Source organism: Lepisma saccharinum, chromosome 6, assembly GCF_977018435.1.
Source record: "Lepisma saccharinum chromosome 6, izLepSacc3.1, whole genome shotgun sequence".
Lineage (NCBI taxonomy): Eukaryota > Metazoa > Arthropoda > Insecta > Zygentoma > Lepismatidae > Lepisma > Lepisma saccharinum.
The window spans coordinates 64,538,254-64,560,758 of NC_139234.1; positions in this window are offsets into that span (position 1 = coordinate 64,538,254).

Here is a 22,505-nt window from a genome sequence, read left to right on the forward strand (position 1 = left end):
TTTTGTGCATATACCTTCGTCTATATATTTTTCTCTTTTCTGGCAGCATAGTCTTTAGCTTGTTTAGGGCACGTCTCCTTATTGCATATCTTTCGTGGCGTACATCTCTGCAAACCTTATCAACACGTCCTACAAGCGAATCATATTGTGAAGATAAGTGTTTAGGAGATCTACACCATTTCCTCGATTATTTAGCACTAAAGTAATTGGGTGTAATCTTGGCGATGGCACTGCAGTTGGCTTCAGCACGTTCTTTGGTGGAAAATACAGAAATTCTGCTTTTGATTCTCGCACATAGTCTTCTTCACAATAATTGGCACTGCACACTTGCATTTTTTACATTACTTACGCAATTATCGACTGGAAATCTATGATATTTTATGTCAGTTCCTTTAGTTTTCTGGTTATAGTTTTCATAGCTTGCTACAGCACAATTAGACATGATTGCAGTCTACAAGTACAAAAAGACAATAAAAATAAATCTAACGCTACAAAATCAACAACCTGCTTGTTCCGATTTTTGCGACGTGTTAGTAGCTAAATGTACCCCGCACCAAACTTACTGCACATAGCAACGAGCACCGTCAAACCCGATCCTCCCAGATGACGTAATGCATACGTACTTCACATAGCAACGAGCACCCCCTGGCTCAGAACATTCCAGGTGCCTAATTTAATATCCTTATTCCTAACGTAGATCTTATCCTTAGTCCAGGGACCTCCCAAAGTAGTCCCCACCCGGAGATCCGAACGGGGGACTATTTTACCTCCAGAATATTTTACCTTGGGAACATCCATGGCCTTATATTGCTGTTTCTTGACATGTCTTTTTACAGTGAAGAGTTGTCAGCTCTACGCCTAACCCCCAATATGAATGGAGGAACTACTACACAAAACAAACATAAACACATTAGACAGCACAATTACTACACAAGACGAACACAAACACATTAGACAGCACAACTACTACACAAGACGCACACAACTATAACACAATATAAACACAAACACACCACAACTACTACACAATATAAACACAAACAAACTACACACCACAACTACTACACAAGACAAACACAAACAAATTAGACAGCACAACTACTACGCAAGACAAAACAAACATACAATATCACTGTTTCATTAATATAGAAACAATAAGGGGTGAGAGGGGGTGAAAATTAAAATGTCAAAATAATCTTAGATTAATGTCGAATCCATAGTTTGCAGAGTCTCTAAGCTAATTGGTGACATTCACGAGCCCTTATAATAATATCCCGTTTCGGTAAACAAGCTAGATAATGGTTAAAAACCAAGAGACGAGTTAGAAAATTTATTTTTCAAGATAAGGCGTAAGTTTTAATATGTATCAGCGTGTGTTTCATTCATCCTTAACAACGACGACTACTTCTAACTGTATCTGCGATATGTACTGAAATCGTGTCATGCAAATATTCGCTGACATGTAAGTTGCTAATTATATTTTCCCCTTGTACTTGTGATATTTAGAACAGGTTGAGATAAAATCTCGCTCTTCTACTTGTAGACAGAGCATAAACTTAAAAAAATCAAATAGGTTACATGGAATCACAATGACTGACTACGCAAGTGTACGAAAAGAATCGTTATGCTTTATATGCTAGTAAGATTTCTCTTTAGCAACTTGTCTACAGATTTTCGTCCTATATTTCCAATTACCTTAAATGCTGGTGACACAAGTACACCTTTTTATATAGTTCGCTAACTACATCTCAATAATCATAAAGATTTCTTCCGATCTTTGACAGAAATAATCAACAAAGGGAAAACATAACATCCATTACTGAGTACAAAGGTACAAAATTATCCACAATGTATTTGTGAAATAAGTTATTAAAATTGAACAAAGTCGTAAAATTCTATTGATGTACATTATATTTTTTTTTCACGTGATGTATATCACCAATATCATAATTCTTGTAAACCGGAACATAGCTTGAAGAAGTAAGTGAATATTAAGATGTTTAAGATATAACTTTTGAACTCTGAACTACACAATTTCAGACAACGTATGAGCAATTATACGGACATATGAACATTTTGTATGTTAAATAAAGGAATATAATTAATAGGGGTGTGCGGGATCCCGAAAAGTCGGGATCGTCGGGATATAATTTCCGGACTTATCTTACCAATTCCCAAGAGTTTGCAAAATGTAGAATTTGCTGAACTCCTGAATGACTAATGCATTCAAAGCTAAATTCAGAGTGAATTTTGTGCTAGGGAGGGATGGCCAACAATTTTCAGATTCGGATTACCCGGTTGCGAAAATACCCGTACTCGGATCCGTATCCTAGAACAGGGTACCCGTTACCCCATATCAAGATACTAGAACCTGGTACCCGAATCTCTGTCTCAGAGCCAAGGACGTATTTGGGGGGTCCTGGGATTCCGGACCCCCCCTTCCCGAAAGGTTTATCAAGTACTAAAATTAAATAATGCAAATATACTCGTTTAGCATTTTGTTGTATTATTTCCTCTGAACAAGGATTACCTATATTGAGGTTAAAGAGGTTTGAAGGACAAGAAGGACGTATTTAAGGGGTCCAGGGATCCGGACTTACGAAGTACTAAAATTAAGTAATGAAAATAGCATTTGTTGCATAATCGATGGTTATTACTTCCTCTGAACTTTTTAGAAGGCAAGGATTGGGATCATACGGCTTTGAATGACATTACAAAGATTATTTATGTACACTACTACTCAAAATATCGTGCATAAAATTTTAATCACAAACTTACTTTTCTCCAACTACATTTAACATCATTTTTGTTATTCGATAAGTATTCAATTATTCATCCATTTGACATCAATTTCATTGCCGGGCCACTGGTTTTTATATAAATTATTCCGATCCCAACTACAGGCAAGCTACGTAATGAATATGACCTGTTATATCTCTATTCCAACAATCCTTTTTACCTAATCGTGCAATAATAATATAATATTAATTTATGTATTGTACATAATTAGTACTAATTTGATTTGATATAATTATTTTAATTTATACATTTTTATTATCATTATTACTCTCGAGACAGTTGGTTCGGACACCCCCCCCCGAAACATATTTCTAGATACTTGCCTGCTCAGAGCAGAATGCTTCGGATTGTTGTATGCATTTTACATAAATGGTACAAGACTAATACGACAATTATATCAATACTATCCAATTTTCTATCACTATTGTAAGGAAATATTATAGTCAGTAAATCCACGTATTTACGCCACTATAATATTTTGAATCCAGTGCAGACACCATAAAAGTATTTCAAAACATGCATATAGCAAATGAAGGCACACTGGTAGGCCCCACACATTATCTATCTCGACCATTTTGAAGGTGATGTAATCATCACCACGCTTCAGCAGCATTTATCCTCAGGTACCCATTGAATTGAGCCTAGGTACGCCTCAGAGCCGCATTTATGCGGGGACAAGGCCAGGAAAAATTCCGACCTTAGATCATCCACTCGGGGAATCGAACCCGGCTCCCCCGCGTGGCAGTCAGGCACCCTACCACCTCTTTCTTTTTTATATTTTTTTATTTTTAAAGTAAAGGCCCTAAGCGGCAACTTTCCCCCATACAAACCTCATATAAATTATTTTCAATTCTCGACTTTTTCATTCAGAACAGATAGCCGGCCTCCGTGGCGGAATGGTTAGCACATCGCGCCACGACGCCAGGGATCCTGGGTTTAGAATCCCGGCCCGGGCATGGATGTTTGCGAGTGTCCATTCATGAATTTCATCATATCATCACTCATCCCCATCTTCGCAAACTAGCCAAGTGTGGCACAAGATGCGAAGTAGAATAAAGCAAATCAATCATTCAGGACAGACAAACAATATCCATGTCCGGAGCAGGATTCGAACTCGGAACCTCTGCCGTCGCAGCGGGCTGAGATGACCACTCCACGCCAATAAAGACCACCCCGGCTCCCTTATTTTATTCTACCAAATATTCTCGGCATTTTTCATGCGCTTTTATGTAACTTTCTTTCAGGTGCGAATGCACGGGAAGGACGAAAAGGGCTATCGCTCGTACCAATTGCCAGGTTTTCGGATATATTATTATGCTTAATATTAATATTATGTCCACTTTAAGCTCACGAAAGATCATCGGAATTGGATCTACAGGGTCTTTGCAAAGTGCCTCAGAAATTGGATCGAACCCGAGGCTGCTTGAGAGAATAGCTTCTTGTTTTCTTTGTTTGCTTAATTTACTTGTCATCTAATCTTCCAGTTTACCGTGGCATTAGGAAGAACTATGATAACTAGCTACATACAATAATAACAATTTATTCTAGCTCTAAATCCATGTTTGTTGCAAATCCATTGTCCAATCTCTAGAACGTGTCAGTCAACTTGGTTCATTTGATTGATTTGTTTTATTTCACTTCGTATTTCTGCCAGTTTTGGCTAATCGCGAAGATGAGGATGCAACTGAACATCTGGGGGAAAAAATAATTGCTCAATTAATAATCGGAATGATAAGAGATAACGAAAATGATAAGAACAGTGTTGCCAATCTTCAAACAAGAAAATGACAAGCGATTTAAAACCTGCGCACTATGAAACACCCTTTATATCCTGTACGTACAGATTATTTCCGATTTGAAGTAAGAATAAAATACCAGGACCGGAAACAAGTAGCTTCAGTCCACATCACATTACCAGTCCGAGATAAAGTAAGTATATGTAAGCTAAAATAAATGCATTGTTCGCCTTGCAAAAACAACACAGTGAAAACATCCAGAAGTAGCAAAGGATAACTAAATTTGTCTTCGAACTTCGATATACTATTACTCTTAGAACTTTATGAATATTCATATACAGGGGTGCCCATTCCCAATTACCAATGGCGCATCCCCCCCAAATCATGATATAGATCATAATCATAATCTTTATTCATCCGTTGACACATTTTTTATGGGTATGGATTTCGTCCAGATCTCCCCCAAATTATGCAACAATCTCCATAAAGTATTTAATTACTATAGCGTTTCTACTAATTACTAAAAGTAACTTTTTTCTTAGCTTTACAGAACACTATACTCGATCTGCTCCTCCTCCCTAAACAGGGGTTTCCATCATCCCAAGACCGTGGATGCATTACCATCCGTCCCATCAAAATCGTTCATCACAAGCCCGCAAAATAGTTTGGATGAGTACGTAATAATTTATGTTTATTTGAATACAATACCATGTTAAACTGTCCATATTTTCTTAATTGTTCAGTTTCCGAAATAAGGGAAATTGAACAATTAAGAAAATATGAACAGTTTAACACAGAGGCGCAACCACGAAATTTTGTTTTGGGTACCAGGATAAACATACCAATACTGACAATCTATGTTCTTATGAATACAATGTTGCACTGGGCTAGAGAAGGGCAGATGCAGCTAAGAAATTTATGGTTAGTTGTACGCCTTATCTAGAAAATAGAATAAAAACTGCTTCTAGAGGTGAAACTGAACCTCTAGTTTACGTACAAGACGACTCTAAGAATTCCAAGTATGAAAAACAGCATGCTAAAAACCGTAGGGTAGAGTTCTCCTTTTCTGAAACAAAGAAATAGTTTTTCGCATTAAAATCTAGATCCCAGTGTCAAGCACTGGGATAACTAAAGGTCAGGGCACTTGGAACAGTACAAAGTAAAGGGTAGTGAGGTTGTATTATTGTTATTATTGATTTGCTTTATTTTACTTCGCTTATTGTGCCACGTTTGGCAAATTTCGAGATGAGTGATGATATGATGAAACATCCATGCCCAAGCCGGGATTCGAACTCGGGACCAGCATTATTATTAATATTAGTAGTAGTAGTAGTATGAAAGACGTTATTATTCTTGTAAATTATGCAGAAAGGGGGTAGAAATTGGTGCTATAGCATTTGTGTTTGAACAAACGATTTGAATTATTTTTTCAACACGTTCAATTTCACATTAATAATGGAAAACAAGCACACAAACTATTTTTGAAAGACAGATAATGCTTGATCAATGCATTCCAAATATAATTCTTTTTTACATTAACATGTATAACTTTCATACATGATATATGTTTCACATATATGCAACATGGAGCGATGTGGACACTAAATTGTGTGCGTATTCAAAGTTTCATTGATACGTAACATGTATCATTTAAATACATTACACAATCAATTCATCTATTTCACAATAAACAAACAGCAAAAATTACATAAACTGTCTCTCAAATGTGCACGCTCCCTTTCCTTAAAACAATTGTTCATGGATTTAAAACAAAATCAATTACGACAAGTCTTATTTCTCTGTCTGGTAATTTACAATGCATTACAGAGAACAATTTTTCAATCCAATTTTTTTCCGGGCTGAAATCAATATTGATTTAATAGGGCGCAAATAATTTCACGGGACGCCAATGCATTCTCTCTTTTACAACTTTTGTGCCTCCCCGATGGTGTAATAGTAACATCGTCGCCTTGTGATCAAGGGGTACCGGGTTCGATACCAGGTGGCGGCACATGGCACAGTGGTTCGGATCCCACTTTAAACTGTAGATCCAGTCCCAATTATCCTTTCTGTGCGTAAAGTGAACTTAAAACCACAAATCAATTAATCAATTTTACAGCTTATTTTCATTTAGATCATTCGGCGCCCAGCAATGGATCTGAACTTGATAAGACGAAGAAAAGTAGGGACTGCGAGCGAAGCGAGCAAGAAAATTTTACTTAAAGTATTTTTATTTGCATAAAATGTGAAGTTGTGGGCGGTGATTGCCCCCTGCAAGTACGTTTGGCCGTCAATGTTTGCCCCCCTTGCCCCCTAAAACTCATTTCCGACTAAGGTTGGGGTAGGGCAATGCCCCCCTGTCCCCCCTGTGGTTGCGCCACTGGTTTAACATGGTATTGTATTCAAATACCTATAATTTACGTATGCTTTGCGCTCAAATCCCTCCCCTACCTTCCACCCACTCACCCCTCCGCCTAGCAGTGCCTCTGGCATTCTGTCAGAATCGAGGCAGCACTGTGGTAAGAAGGGTGTAAGCATTAAACGTCTTTAGTTTGTTCGTTATGTTGTCAATTTTACGTCAATTTTACGTAGCGCTAGTAAAACGAGAAAAATCTTTCACGTAATTTTGACATTTGTAAATTCGATTTGGATAGTTAGATTTTGAAAACAAAAGTTTAGAAGCATGCACTTTTTTCTTGTAAGACTAAAATTACATTCGTTCATTATTTACAGCGTTATGAATATTATTATTGTTTGTTTTTCATTGTTCGAACTTGTCTCCTTCATTCTTAATGTACGTACATTAAACGTAATACTTATATTAGAATAAAATTCCAATATAATAAAAATAATGTTCACAAAGAATCGTCATTTTGTTTTCATGATATAGAAGTTGTGTTAAAAATATATTCCTTCATGTACAGGGACGTCGGAACTTAATTCGGAGGGGGGCAAGTTCTTAAATCCAACAGCCAATTTTTACAATCACTTTTCCTACCCCCCCCCACATATATATATATATATATATATATATATATATATATATACACACACACATACGCACACACATACATAGATAGCGATCGGAGATGAACTCCCTACTAAGACTAAAACCCATAAATCTTTCTTAAAATCTCCAAATCTTTTCTAAAAGCTGAAGCTGTAAAAGGGGCACTCAGCACACGTAAGGACAACACATAACCCCACAGAGGATTATAATGGCTGTGGGACCAGATGCCAGATTCTTGTGGGTAAAGTAAGCCGTAATTTTTCCTTGTTGTAGGGCGGTCAAGTGACCTTGAACTTCCCTTTGGGCGCCCTACAGATATCACCTTGTAATTAAATGGTCCCTGGTTCAACAGTAGGTGAAAGAACTGCCCAGTGAGAAATATTGTAATATTCCAATTTATACTGTAGCATTACTCTCGATTATCGTATTAAAATAAAGAAAGAAATTTTATGGGACATCCGGTACAAAGAAAAGTATTACGTAAAATACATCTTGAAGTTTTATGCTGCTGAATGATGATAATTAACTCGAGATATCGTTGTAGGGATGTTCTCAAGTTTTCGGGGCTGATGATAAGAATGGAGCTAGCTTTCAAAAGCCTATTTATTTAACCTGGCCGACATCCAGGGAAAATTATCTTTTTATTCAATTTTTGTCGCATTTTTATATTTCTTGAGGTAAACGCGATATTGAGTGAATAATGATTAGATTAAGTAAATAACGCTACAGCAACAAAAACACACTAATGCGTTGTCCAGGATTCGAATCTAAAACCTCCTCTCACTGATTTCAAAATGTCAGATACAAGCGCGGAAGTCAAATTCTTGCTTGCAGGCATTAAAACCGTGTTCCTTACAAGCAGTTTGCTATGTGTACAGGAATTTAAATGTTCAAATCATTTATAAAAAAGAATGCATTTTCAAAGCTCGAAATTCATGAGGGCTATATTGTTTGAACTTAAGGAACTTTGTTATCGACACTACTTAAAATCGAGAAATGTGAAGTGGAATTACTGTTATGAAATTTTTAGGAATCATGAATGCAAGAACTAAATTTAAAAAGAAAATGTCTGGTTTCAATTCTGCATTTATATTCTATGTAGAAGAGGGGATAATGTAACTGGTAGACAAGTAGATAGCATTTCACCTTATAGTTATGGTATATGTTTCCATGAGTGGCAGGCTGTAAGATTCCATATGGGTACAGTCGTTCTAAATTATTATTTTACGTTAATGTTGAGACCAGTAATGGAACCATTGGAAAAGAAATTAAAGAAAGTTATTGAAGTGTTTGTAACACAGCAAGAAAGCAGAGCAGTTAAGAACAGTGAATAAGTAGTGGACCTCATAAAATGACTTAAGTTAAATGAGATGAAGACGACAATGTTTACCTTAGACGTGAAAAGTATGTTCCCGAGCATCAAGAGGGGACACGTTTTGGACATTGTTAAAAAGAGAATGGGACAAGAAATTATAGGAGAATGGGATAGTGAAAGGGTAGTGAAGGCGCTGGAAACCATTTGGAATTACGGTTACAGTATAATGGGGGATAAAATAATGTTAATGAGTGAAGGACTGAATATAGGTTCTAGTCTAAACCCAGCATTGGCTGAATTGGTTATGAATGAATGGGTAAGAAAAGTGATAGAAAAAGGAGCTGACAAAATAATTCTGTTTTGCAGATATGTGGACGATTGTTTTGGCATATGGAAGGGAACGAAGAGGCAGCTCGACATATTTGCCAAAGAAATACAAGATGAAGAAAGAGGGATATTATTGGAACTCGATATAGAAGAAGAAGACAAGATACGCTACCTAGATATATTGATAAAAAGGAAGAGAGGACAAGAAATTGAAACCGCTTGGCATCAGAAGTAGCGTGCAGCAGGGGTATTCTGCCACAAAAGAAGTGATGTAAGTGAGGTGACAAAAATAAATTTTATAAAGAATATGGAGGATAGAATCAAGAAAATATGCACGAAAGAATGTGAAAAAAAGGCAAAATAAATAGCCTATGGAAACAGTTGGAAAAGAATGGCTATGAGAAGGAGGATAGACTGGACATAAACAGAAGAAGGAAGAAAAGTGGCAGGGGAGAATTGGAAGAGGAAGAGAAAGAAAAAGAGAGGAGGTTTGGAATAAGGAGTATGGGGAAGACCACAGAAAATATATGCAAAGTGCTTAGGAAAGCGGGCATTAAAACTTACAGGAAGGGAGGGAGAAGCATCTTAAGAATAGCGAAGAATGCAAACAAGAAAAAGGAAAACAGAGAAGAGGAAGAGGAAGGGATTATCTACGAAGTGAAATGTAAAGAATATCAGAGTGTGTACATAGGAGAAACGAAAAAGAGGCTGAAAGACAGGTTGAAACAACATAGGGATGGTGTACGACTTAAGAGAGAGAGAAATGCGATATTTAAACACACGAGAGAAACAGGACATGACATAGAGTGGGATGAGACTAAGCAGATAGGAAGGGAGAAGAGAATACTACTAGTGAGAAAATGGAAGGAGGCCAAGGATATAGAGAAGAAAAGTGAAGAAGACACAATAAACTGGAATGGGGGACTGAAGATAAACAAAGAATGGAAGAAGGTGTTAGAAAGAGTGGAAAGGACAAGAGAGAAAGAGGAGAGAAGAAGGAAGAAGAATTAAGGAAAAAGAGCGTGAGGTAAAGAGTCCAACCACATTCTAGATGGAAAAAAATATGTTTAGCCTTTTAGGTAAGTACAGTTGACAAGGGACAGCCATCTGCTAGAATGTTCCAGAACAACTTTCTAATAGTCTGGAGGGGAGTAATGTTTGTGTATATATATCGTCCTGTTTTGTACCTTGTTACATTTGTACTTGGTGCAGAGTCTGAAGAAGACCTTGCTAGAAGGTTGAAACGTTACGTTTAGTAGTTTATGTTTTATAATAAAATAAATTTCAGCCTTGGTCAGCATATTGAGTTTTTCAAATCAAATGGTACCCGGTGGGGGAATAAAGGTGGCCGGAGCATGGTGCTGATCACATCGAAAATATGTGGGACCCTACCCCCACATACCCTAAATGTGCCTTCATAGCAAGGTGCTTTGTGCACAGGAAACTTTAACTTTACCTGGTAGACTAGTTTCTGTACCCCTGAGTAACTAGGCTACGTTTATTTTTGAAATACGCGAACCCTCTACTACGTCAATGGCTGAGGGCCCCCTAAAGGCTTACTTGCCTCCGCTCTCCCTCCTGCACTGCGGGGTTGCGCGGCTTGTAGATCCGGCAATGATTATTGTGCAGTGTTTGTGGAAAACTGCTGTATGTATCGCGACCTGTCCCTAGTGACTGGACGAGACGGCGAAATCGGAACAGTTTTGTTAGGTGTGAAATATCGTTAGGCTTCTGTTTAGGTTTCGTTGAGGCTTCTGTTTAGGTTTTGTTGAAATATGAAGGTGTCCATTGTGGGAGTTGTATGTTAAGCTGTCTGTCAGTAAATATATGTTAAATGTTAATTAGTGGTCTGTTTATATCTCAAGTTTAAGTATGTATAAAACCAGGGCCGTGTGAAGGTTGGTGGAGGCCCCTGGGCAAAATGTTTGGTGGGGCCCCCCATTTTGTTTTATTATTTTTTACTAGGAGCTTTATTAGCTCAATATGTTAACTACCAATTTTCAGCAGTTGAAATGGTAGACCTGATTTTATAATCAGTAGTCATTCACAATCGAACATATCGCAGATAGGTTTGCAGGGAGAATAGCGCAGTAAAATAATGTTACAGGACGAAAATTACAGGGCTATAGCAGCAGTAAAATTCTGCATCTAAATGTCTACAGTATATTATGAAGAGTGAACACCGTAACTACAATATATAGACGGTGTTAAAGGCGGAGCTACTGCGGAGCATGCGCACTCGTCTGATCCCCCTCGAACATCCGGTTATGCATACGGTGCTATGGGCGTTAATATGAAAGAGCAAAGTGGAGATTCTTTTACATGGAAATAGGGTGTCAGCTGTGTAGCATATGGTTGTACAGTTCGATCGGGAACAAATTTATTGAGTCAAGTAACACTTCGTAGGTTTCTGAAGGACGTAGAGAGACGAAACCTCTTGATACAAGCAGAACGAAGAAAGGATTGGTACCCGGAAAGGATTTGTACGACTTGCATTTTGTTACAAACATGTTGATCATATATCTGCGTATTGTGTTGTGGTGAAAAGCACGCCTCTTAGTGAGGTTTCAAACCGAAGCGACACGCGACAGCAGTGGTTCGTACCGAAGTGACAAGCGACTCAGACCCATTTAGTCTATAAATAAGCATTTACCGCTCATGGGAAATAAAGTCTCAGGCGGCACAATACACGCCATTGGAAATCTGAGCGACACGTGCAGCTTGTCGTGTCGCTTCGGTTCGAAAAATTTCATTGATCACTGAGGATTCACTTTTAAGTGGCACGGAGATTACACATCGAAGCGACAAGCAACAGCCCCTTTACTCTAAAGAAAACAATTCATCTTGCATACGAGTACAACAGACCGAGGCGACACGATGCGTGGTACTGAGAAATCAACAGTGCAGTCCAAGCGACACCTGCATTTTCTCGTGGTGAATTGGTTCGAAGGGAAGCTTTCAGACTGCAGCGATACGTGTCTCTTTGAAACCAACATTCAAAAATAAACAACGCCTTCCGAATTAAAGAGACACGACAAATTGCAGGTGTCGCTTGTCGCTGGGAATGAGCCGTTTTATCAATACCGTGCATTGTGTTGCCCCGGGCCTGTTATTTAGGCAAGCGTGACTGGTGAATGGTTTGCTTTAGATCGAATGCTTCTGTGCGAAATCTCGATATCGCTTGTCCCTTCAGTCTGAAAACTCCCATGTTGTTTGAAATAAATCCGTGCAAGTGAAAGTGGCATGCCATATTATAGGTTTTCCCTAAATCCCTCAGGCGGAAAGGCGACGTAAAAAGCACATGTATTTACTAGCATTTGTTATGTGTCATTTCATTAATTCTGCAGATTTGTTGGCAAAGATTCACTTAAGCATAGTATATAATATATTAATATCACTAGTTTTATAGAATTCTCTTTCCCTCACATCCATTTGAATATATCTAAGCTTTCGTACGTTTTGAGTTCGTCGTGCGTGTACATGAGATACTTGTATGTAGTATGCTATACAACTGGCGGGCACAAAGACACGTCATATTTTAATAATCTGCTGTGCAGTTGATCATCCGACGGATTCTAGACGTCCACTCCTTCATAGTAGAACTTTAACAAATACCTTTCTTGACTATCGTCGCACAACTAATGAAAACAAGCGCCCATTTCTTACTTCGTATGCCGGTGAAACTGCACTGGCAACAACGGGAACTGGCCTAAACCGGAAGTTCCGGGGTGACCGGGCAAGACCTCACTAATGTTTATGTTTACATTTTTAACACGGTCTATAGTAAATACTAAGGGGGTTCACACCAGGCACGTATCTAGAAATATGTTTCGGGGGGAGGGGGTTCGAACCAAGTGTATCAGGAATAATAATAATAATAAAATGGTAATAATAAATAATAATAATAATGTTTAAATTAAAATAATTATATTAAATCAAATTTATACTAATTACAATACATAAATTAAAATTATATTATTATCACACGATTACGTCAAAAGACTGTATAAGAATAGAGATATAACAGCGCATATTCATTACGTAGCTTACCTGTAGTTAAGATCGGAATAACTTACATAAAAACAAGTGCCCTGGCAATGAAATTAATGTCAAATAGATGAATAATTGAATATTTATCGAATAACAAAAATAATGTTACATGTAGAGTAGTCCAGTTTAGACAGTTCACCAACCTCTTGTGAGGAGCTGAAGTGAGGAGCAGTGTTGCCAGCTGCTTATTCGAAAAAATCACCAAGGTTTTTCTTGGTCTAACCTAGCCTAAAGCAAGGAGCTGGCAATCTTGCTTGAGAGTTCACAAACCGGAAGTGGGGCTCAGGGGGCTCGCAGTGTTGCCAACTTCTTACTCGAAAAAATCACCAAGGTTTTTTTTGGTCTAACCTAACCTAAAGCAAGGAGCTGGCAATATTGCTTGAGAGTTCTGCAACCGGAAGTGGGGCTCGCAGTGTTGCCAACACCTACTCGAAAAAAAAATCACCAAGGTTTTTGTTTTGGTCTAACCTAACCTAAAGCAAGGAGCTGGCAATTTTGCTTGAGGCTTGTTTTACAGTGCATAAAGCAAGGTTGCCAACCTACTGGTATTTTTGCCATAGCCTTTTACAAAAAAGAGAGAGGGAAGAGAGAGGGAAGAGTTAAACAGCCGACAGTTTACCTACAGCTTTTCTTGTCTAACCTAACCTAAAGCAAGGGGCTGGCAACTTTGCTTGAGGTTTGCTTTACAGTGCATAAAGCAATTTTTGCCAACCTACATATACTAAACAAAGAGAGCCGGCACTGCCGTAAAAGAGAGAGATGGATGGATGGGAACACTACACGGGTTCAACGTCATCAAATAAAAATCGCCTTAATGGTTTTTTCTTGTAAGGCATGATCTCTATTTTCTCGCAGTGCTACCAACTCCTACCTACACTTTTTTTTAGTTGGCAAGGGGCTAGAGAGAGAGAAAAACTTATAGCTGGGAACAGTAATGAGCGAATGTGCCATATCGTAATTTTCCAACTCCCGGGGGGCAATGTTTGTATATCGCGATCTTTGTAAACCTCTCTCTCTCGGGGGGAACGATGTGCCACACACACACACACACGCACACGCACACGCACACGCGCACGCGCGTACGTATTGTAACACAAACAAACAAACAAAATAATAATTGTTGTTTTTAGGATGCCTGGCCCCTATAACCTCGCCAGGGTGCGTGGTGCCCAACCAAAAATGTAAAAGTTTTCTAACGGCTGCGGCTCTAGATAACCGCACCTCTGTAGAGTTTCACGTGTTTTTTTTTTCTCAAACTTCTTATATATTTTTTTAAATTTTTTTACAGGGTTTATTAAAATACATATTTGAGGAAAACAACGCCACCCATATATAAATAAACCCCTCAAACTAACACTAATTAGAATTAGCCTACAAAATTTTTCTCGTAAGGTATTTTTTTTGTAAACACTCTACCACCAACAGATCACATATAAATAAACATACCCCCAAAAAAATGCGCTCCATGAAAAGTTGCCCTGTGTGCAAGATAACCATATCAAGCCAAAATTTTGCAAGACATTGTCGTACCTGCGCACCTGGTAAGCGTGTAACCGCTAAAAAACCATGTCCCAGGTGCGGTATACCTATTACTATTAATAATTTAAAGAGGCATATAACATCATGCAAAGTTGTCGTCGGAGCACCTGTTCCCCAACCGTCGACCAGCTCGACCAAGAGGAAAGCGGAAGCCGACTCGCCACCATCTGCCAAACGCGTCAAGCCTGTGGCGAAAGCGAACCAGGCTGCTTTCGAGCGGTTGTTAGAAGATTTTGTCATCACTTCGGAGGGCTCATGCGACGTACGTAGCTTTTTGGAGGAGAAGCGAGCAGAGATTATTTCCATCCTCGGTGATACGCTTGCAACGCACTCCACTAAATTCTACGCATCGCTACGTTGCCAGTACAAGAAGCCGTCTGACGAAATTTACAGCTTCTGCCACAACACCAAGGCGAAGACGCTGCATCTGGCGGATGTCGACAACCTCGAGGTCATCTACAACCAGTTTGCCGATGAGCTGGTGGCAAAACAAGAAGAACATCAAGCTAAAGGCTCGGGGGGTTCGCTGTGTGGCGAGCCTCACGAACTGTGCGTCAAACTTTGCAAGTTCATACCTCTCTCCGCCTCCAGCTACGTCCCCTTACCACCTACCATTGCGGCAAAAAGGGCCGTCCTGAACATTCAGAACAGTGACGCCAAGTGCTTTCTCTGGTCGGTGCTTGCAGCATTACACCCTGTCCACTGGAAAAACCAACCACACCGAGTTAACCACTACCTACCCTATGAGGCAGAGCTGGAAGTTGCGATGGCTGGGATCGACTACCCGGTAGAGGTCCCGGACATTCGAAAGTTTGAGGCTCGTGCGCGGCTGGCCATCAACGTTTACGGTCTCACTGACGAAAATGCGGTGTACCCCATCCGGGTGAGTGACGTAAACAACAATGATGCTCGAGAAATCCATCTCCTACTTATCAAGGACGAGACCCATCACCACTACACCCTCATCCGTTCGCTCTCCCGGTTGGTGTCGAGCCAAAAAAGCAAGCATGATGGTAGCATAGAAGTTTGTCGCAGGTGCTTGTCAACTTTTGACAATCAAAAACAGCAGGATTATCAGCACATCAAAGGCCCCAACATCGCTGTCGAGAAGCTTGCCAGCCACAAGATCTACTGCAATGCCAACGAGCCGGGTGTGGCAGTCTTACCCAAACCTGGCACCGTGGAGCGTTTCCACATGCACGGTGCTATGGTGAAACATCCCGCTATCATCATCGCGGATTTCGAAGCCTTCCTCAAACCCCTGTCCACTTGCGATCCCGATCCCGAAGTTTCCTCCACCACCCCTTACCAACTCCACGAGGCATCCAGTTTCGCATACGTTGTGGTGCGACGTGACCAGCATATCACCCCCGAGCCCTACGTGTACCGTGGTCCCGACGCATTTTCGAGAGGATGGTTGTCGAGGCCAGCGAGATAGGGAAGGTACTGTTGGCCCCCAAGTCTATGCTCCCACTGTCCCCCGACGATCAACGTAGACACGACGAGGCCATCGCTTGCCCTGTCTGCGTCAAGGAGTACACCGCCAACAACCGTAAAGTCCAACACCACGATCACTTTGACGGTAGGTATGTTGGTCCATGGTGCAACGGATGCAACCTCATGGCCCGGGACCCGCGATTTATCCCTGTGTTTTTTCACAATGGCTCGGGATACGACTTCCACCACCTCGTCAAGCATCTTGGGTACGACGACATGCGAATCAACGTCCTGGCGCAGAACGAGGAGCGTTACATTAGCTTGAGCAAGTGGGTGCGAATCCCAGGATCACACTCTACCGTCGAGCTTCGCTTCCTCGACTCCCTGAGGTTCCTCCCGGCCAGCCTCGATGCTCTCGCAGGGAAGCTTAGCGACGAGCAAATGCTCATTACCTCCGGAAACTTTCCGAACTTGGACGCCGGCCTCTTCAAGCGTAAGGGAGTCTATCCCTACGAATACATCACAGACCCTTCCAAGTTCGCAGAGACGTCGCTACCTCCCCAGGCAAACTTCTACAGTCAGCTGCGAGGCTCGAACATCACCGACGAGGAATATCACCACGCCCAGTCCATGTGGCACAAGCTGGGCTGTCGAACTCTCGGGGACTACCACGACGCCTACCTCAGACTTGACGTGACGCTCCTCGCCGACGTGTTCCAGACGTTCCGTGCGACCGCAATGAAGATCTACAAGCTGGACCCCGCCTACTTCTACAGTCTCCCCGGACTGGCGTGGTCAGCCATGTTTCTGGTGACGAAGATCAAGCTGGAGCTTCTTTCGAACGTGGACATGATGCTGTTTGTGGAACGCGCCGTGCGGCGTGGAATGGTCCAGGTGTCGCAGCGACACTCGCCCGCCAACAATCACCACATGGCCACCGGATGCGACCCCTCACAACCGTCCAGCTACATCATGTACACGGACGTCAATAACCTCTACGGACACTCCATGATGCAGCCACTCCCCTTTAGAGGCTTCGAGTGGGCTGACCCTTCCAACTTCGACGTCGAAAGCTTCGACGATTCGGAACATGGGTTCTTCGCCGAGGTGGACCTTGAGTTCTCCGAGAAGCTGCAGGATTTGTTCTGCGATCTTCCCCCTGCACCCGAGTTCAAGTGTCCACCCGATTCCAACCAGAAGAAGCTCGTCATGGATTTCGAGCCCAAAGAGCGTTATGTCCTGCACTACCAGAATCTCCGGTGGTTGATGCAGCGAGGGGTCACGGTCCGCGCAGTTCACCGCATCCTCAAGTTCGAGCATTCTCCATGGTTGAAGCCATATATTGAAGTCAACACCAAACACCGCACTGCAGCCACGTCCGAGCTTGATAAGGATTTCTTCAAGCTTATGAACAATGCGGTGTTTGGCAAAACTATGGAGAATGTACGGAATCGCATGGACATAAAATTGGTAACGAGCAAAGCACAATGTCGCAGGCTCGTAGCAAACCCATTATTCAAATCGAGGACCATTTATAATGAGCAGCTTGCTCTGGTGCATATGAGGAAGAGTGAGGTGAGGCTCGACAAGCCAATTTATGTTGGTGCCTCAGTATTAGACCTGAGCAAGCTGCACATGTTCGAGACGTACTACGACATATTACGTCCACATTATAGCCACAACATCTCGCTTCTCTACACGGACACGGACAGCTTGGTGTACCACGTCCACTCAGCCGATGCATACAGGGATATAGTCACGGTACCAGCTTTGGTCAACCTCTTCGACACCTCGGGCTATCCCCAGCCGAACCAGTACGGCATCCTGCCCCGAAACAAAAAAGTGCCTGGCAAACTCAAAGACGAGAAGGACGGTGATGTAATTCTCGAGTTTGCAGGTCTTCGCGCCAAGGCCTATGCCATCAAAGCCGAGGGCAGCGTTACCAAGAAGGCCAAGGGTGTCGGCAGACAGGTGGTTCGGGAGCATCTCACATTCGAGGACTTTGTCGATTGCCTCAAGACCAGGTCGTCGGTTCTAAGAGAAGAGCAGCGCATCCAGAGCGTCGACCATATCATCACCACAAACAAAGTTAGAAAAATTGCCCTGGATCCCAACGACGACAAGAGGTGCGTTCTCGAGTGTGGTATTCACACATTGCCGTGGGGGCACTATCGCTTAGCAGAAAGCAAAACCTGCAACATATGTCCATCTTCAACAGAAGATTCATAAAAACAAAACAAAACAAAACAAAAAAACACTTTGACTGTCATTACAAGAAACTTTGACTGTATTCTTAAATAACCAGCATGCCTATGAATTTGTTCGGTTTCAAAAAACAGATTATTATGGAAACCATACCAGATCATGAAGTCTTACCTTCCGTGTTACCTAAACTCAACGGTCTGTTGATCATTCACCTCAACAGCATTTGGACGAAATTGGATGAGGACGTGGGCAAGATGTTTTATGTTTTTAACAACAATTTACATTTCTATGAAATTCCGATCGACGGGAAACTTCGGATCACCGTGAATCCGGAAAACGTGGGCGAAATCAAAATATCTACCGGCAAGAACATTTTTCGAATTAAGCACGACAAAATGCTTTCTAACATGGCATACGATGTTTCCGCAGGAGATTATCTTTACATGGAACTCCTCGGAGATTACGACAAACTTATTCCTCTCTTCGTAGAATTACGAATCGTCTATCCTATTATAAATAACCGTTAACCAAAAATGCCCAACGACATTTTCGGCAACACCAAGCGCGTGGACCATGCAGAAGAGATTCTCATGTTGGACATTCGAGTTAAGAAGTTGAGGACCGATTTGATTGCTTTGCAGGAAACCTTAAACAAAAGTTTAGAGTCGGAAATCGCTACGCTCCAAACGCAATGTCTCGACCCCATTCTGAAAATCGATTCCGAACTGAAGACGCTGATAAAAAATTATGTCGACGTACCTTCTTACGACAGCGTTCAAAATATACAGTTGAGCGTGGATTCGCTTCAAAATGATTTGGCCAAATTACAGCAATTTCAATCGAAAAATGAAGATTTGGAAAAATTGAAACTCGAAATCGAAGAACGAACTTCCGCAATAGAAAAGAATTTCTCTGAACTTCAAACCGTGGTGAACGATATAGACGCAGAACGCTTGCATGTCGTCGTTTCCAAATTACAAGAAGAATTCACCGGTACGTTGGAAGAAATTAAATCCAAGTTGCAGACTTTGGAAGATACCATGACGAACCTACCATCGTCGGACGAACTGCAGGTCATCGGTAAAAGCGTCGCGAACATAAAAATTCAATTGGAGGCCTATCAAGATTTCGAACACATTCAAACCACCATCGCCACGCTTCAGGCGTCCTTGGAATTGATCAACGAAGAAATTAAAAATATTCACGCTGAAGCGAGAGCGTTGACGAGCATTCAAGACACGTTAAGCACGGTTCAGCAGAAGATCGAATATTTAGAAAATTTGAACGTCGAAACGAATCTCGCTCATTTTCATCACGTACTGGACAACATACAGGGTGACTTGGAATCGTTACGGACAAGCGTGCCTTCGAGCGAAGATTTGGAAAAATTGAAAACGGCGGTGACGGCACTATCCGATTCGAGCGACATAAAAAGTTCATTGAGCGATCTCGAGAGTAAAGTGGCCAATCTCCCCACCTCCAAAGAATTACACGCTTTGAAAAGAAACATATCTCGAATGCTGAAACGATTAGAAACGGAAACGGCGAACGTGGAACAGATTCGAGACGAACTTGCTTCGCTGGTGTCGACGCTGCCCACTTCGCAGAGCGTCGCCGACCTTCACACGCAGTTTACAGAGATGCGAAGCATCGTGAACGATCTTACCGAGAAGAGCTCGAAATTGAATCAAGTCGAGAACCTTCAGAACATCGTCGTCAACATCAGAGATCAAGTTGGAGTGCTGGAATCCACGCAGGAATCGACGCTGGCCTCTTTCGGTGCCAAGTTGCAAGAACTCAACGAAAACTACAAGCAGTTGAACGTGGAAGTGAAAATCAAACCGTCGTTTTCTGCCGTAACGGATACCATAATCGAGCATTTGCTGCCCATCGAAAATAAACTCGGACAAGTTCACAGTAATCTGCTCGGCGTCGACACTAAATTCGCTAAACTGCATTCTCTGCAAGCCATCGAAATCAACAGCGTACCCAATCAACAGAGAATCTCCACGTTCGTCGAAGGTAACAAACTGTACATGTTGCATCCTTATCATCCGTACTACAAGTTTCTCCTCGATGGCACGATTCAGATAAACGAATTTTCGTACTGGTCTCACGGCAGAAAAGCTAGCGTTCCTACCATGACTTTGATATCGAATCGTGGTGTCCAGAAAGCGGGAAACATTCCTCTGGCACGTTGGAACGAAACGCGCAACATATATGAAATACACGAAGACGAAGATCTCACCGTTTTCGACGTGAGTGCCGGCGATAAGCTGATCATTCAAAACACGAGCGAGGTGCCACCCTCTTTGAATCCCATCACGCTGGTGCTTCTCTTGAAACGTAATCTCTAAACAAAAAAATGTCTAGGCAAGCCATCGTCGAAGAATTGCATAAACCTGCACGCCGTAACTACGAACGTTTGGCTGTGGTAACCAAGGGTATCGACGACCTCTGGCAAAGTGACCTCGTGGAGATGAGTAGCGGCAATTTGAAAAACGTGCATAAATTGAACAAGGGCAACAAGTACCTTCTCACCGTCATAGACACGTTTTCGAAATTCGCATGGGCTCTACCTTTGAAGGCGAAAACGGGAACGTGCGTCACGGAAGCATTCAAGACAATTTTTCGCAAAAGCGGTGGCAGACGACCACGGTTTCTGCAAACGGACAACGGTAAAGAATTTTACAACGCTGTATTCCAAAAGTTTATTCAAAAACACAAGATTCGACATTATTCGAGCTTCAGTCACATCAAAGCCAGCATCGTGGAAAGATTCAATCGAACCTTGAAAACACACATGTGGAAACGATTCACGCTTCGGGGAAATTACAAATGGGTCGACATCCTGCCGGAACTCGTCGACACCTATAATGATACAGTACACAGAACGATAGGCATGAAGCCAGCCGACGTTACCAAGTCCGACGAGCAGCGTTTAATTTCTACAGTTTACTGTCCAAAGTACACACCCACGACAAAAAAAGCTAAATACAAAATTGGAGACCAGGTGAGGATCAGCAAATTCAAACGCACCTTTGAGAAGGGATTCACAAAAAATTGGAGCACGGAACTTTTTACGGTGGTTCGAGTTTTACCCGGAAACCGACACACGTATATAATAAAAGATAGTAGCGGCGAAATTTTGAAAGGAAGATTTTACGAAGAGGAACTCTCTAAAACGAAACACCCCGACACGTACCTCATCGAGAAAGTATTGCGTAGGAAAGGTGACAAACTGTTTGTCAAATGGCTGGGACTTCCGGAAAAGAGTTGGATCGACGCGGACGAAGTGATCTTGTGAGTACGTGGAACGTGGTGAAGCGTCTACCGGATCCGGAAAGTCAAACGAAGAAAAAGAACGGCGAGTTGCTTCCCGACAGCATCCGCTGTCTGATCGTAGGTCCTTCGGGGTGTGGGAAAACGACACTGCTCGTGGACAATTTTCTCCTCGCACCGAATTGGTTAGATTGGAAGAACAGGCACCTGTACGTGTTCTCGAAAAGTTTGGAGCAATCCAAATACCAGCAACTGATGAAACTGTACGATGGTCTGGACATTGCAACGTTCGCCTCGGAAATAAAACCACTCGACGATTGTCGTGAAAATTCAGTTGTTGTGTTCGACGACGCCATCCTGGAAAATCAAAATAAAATTCGCAACTTTTTCACGCAAGATCGTCACAAAGGAATGGATTGTTTTTACCTAGCTCAAACGTTTTCCAAAATTCCAAAACAGTTAGTGCGCGACAACGCCAATTTCATATGTTTGTTTCGCCAAGATCACACCAACCTCAAGCATGCGTACGATGACTACGTAGGCGGAGACATGAACTACAATCAATTTTCGGAAGGCTGCTGTTCTACTTGCTGGAACGGTGACGATTTCGGATTCGCGACGATCGACATGACGAGGAAACCCAACGACGGAAAATACAGAAACAAAATCAACGACTTTCTAAACGTTGCAACGTTGTGAGAAACGACGTATATAAATAACGTCATGACGAAACAAAAAATCGAGGACGAAAATCTCAAGCTTCGCGATTACCTCGCGAAACGCTTCAAAGGTTGGAAATCCGAGA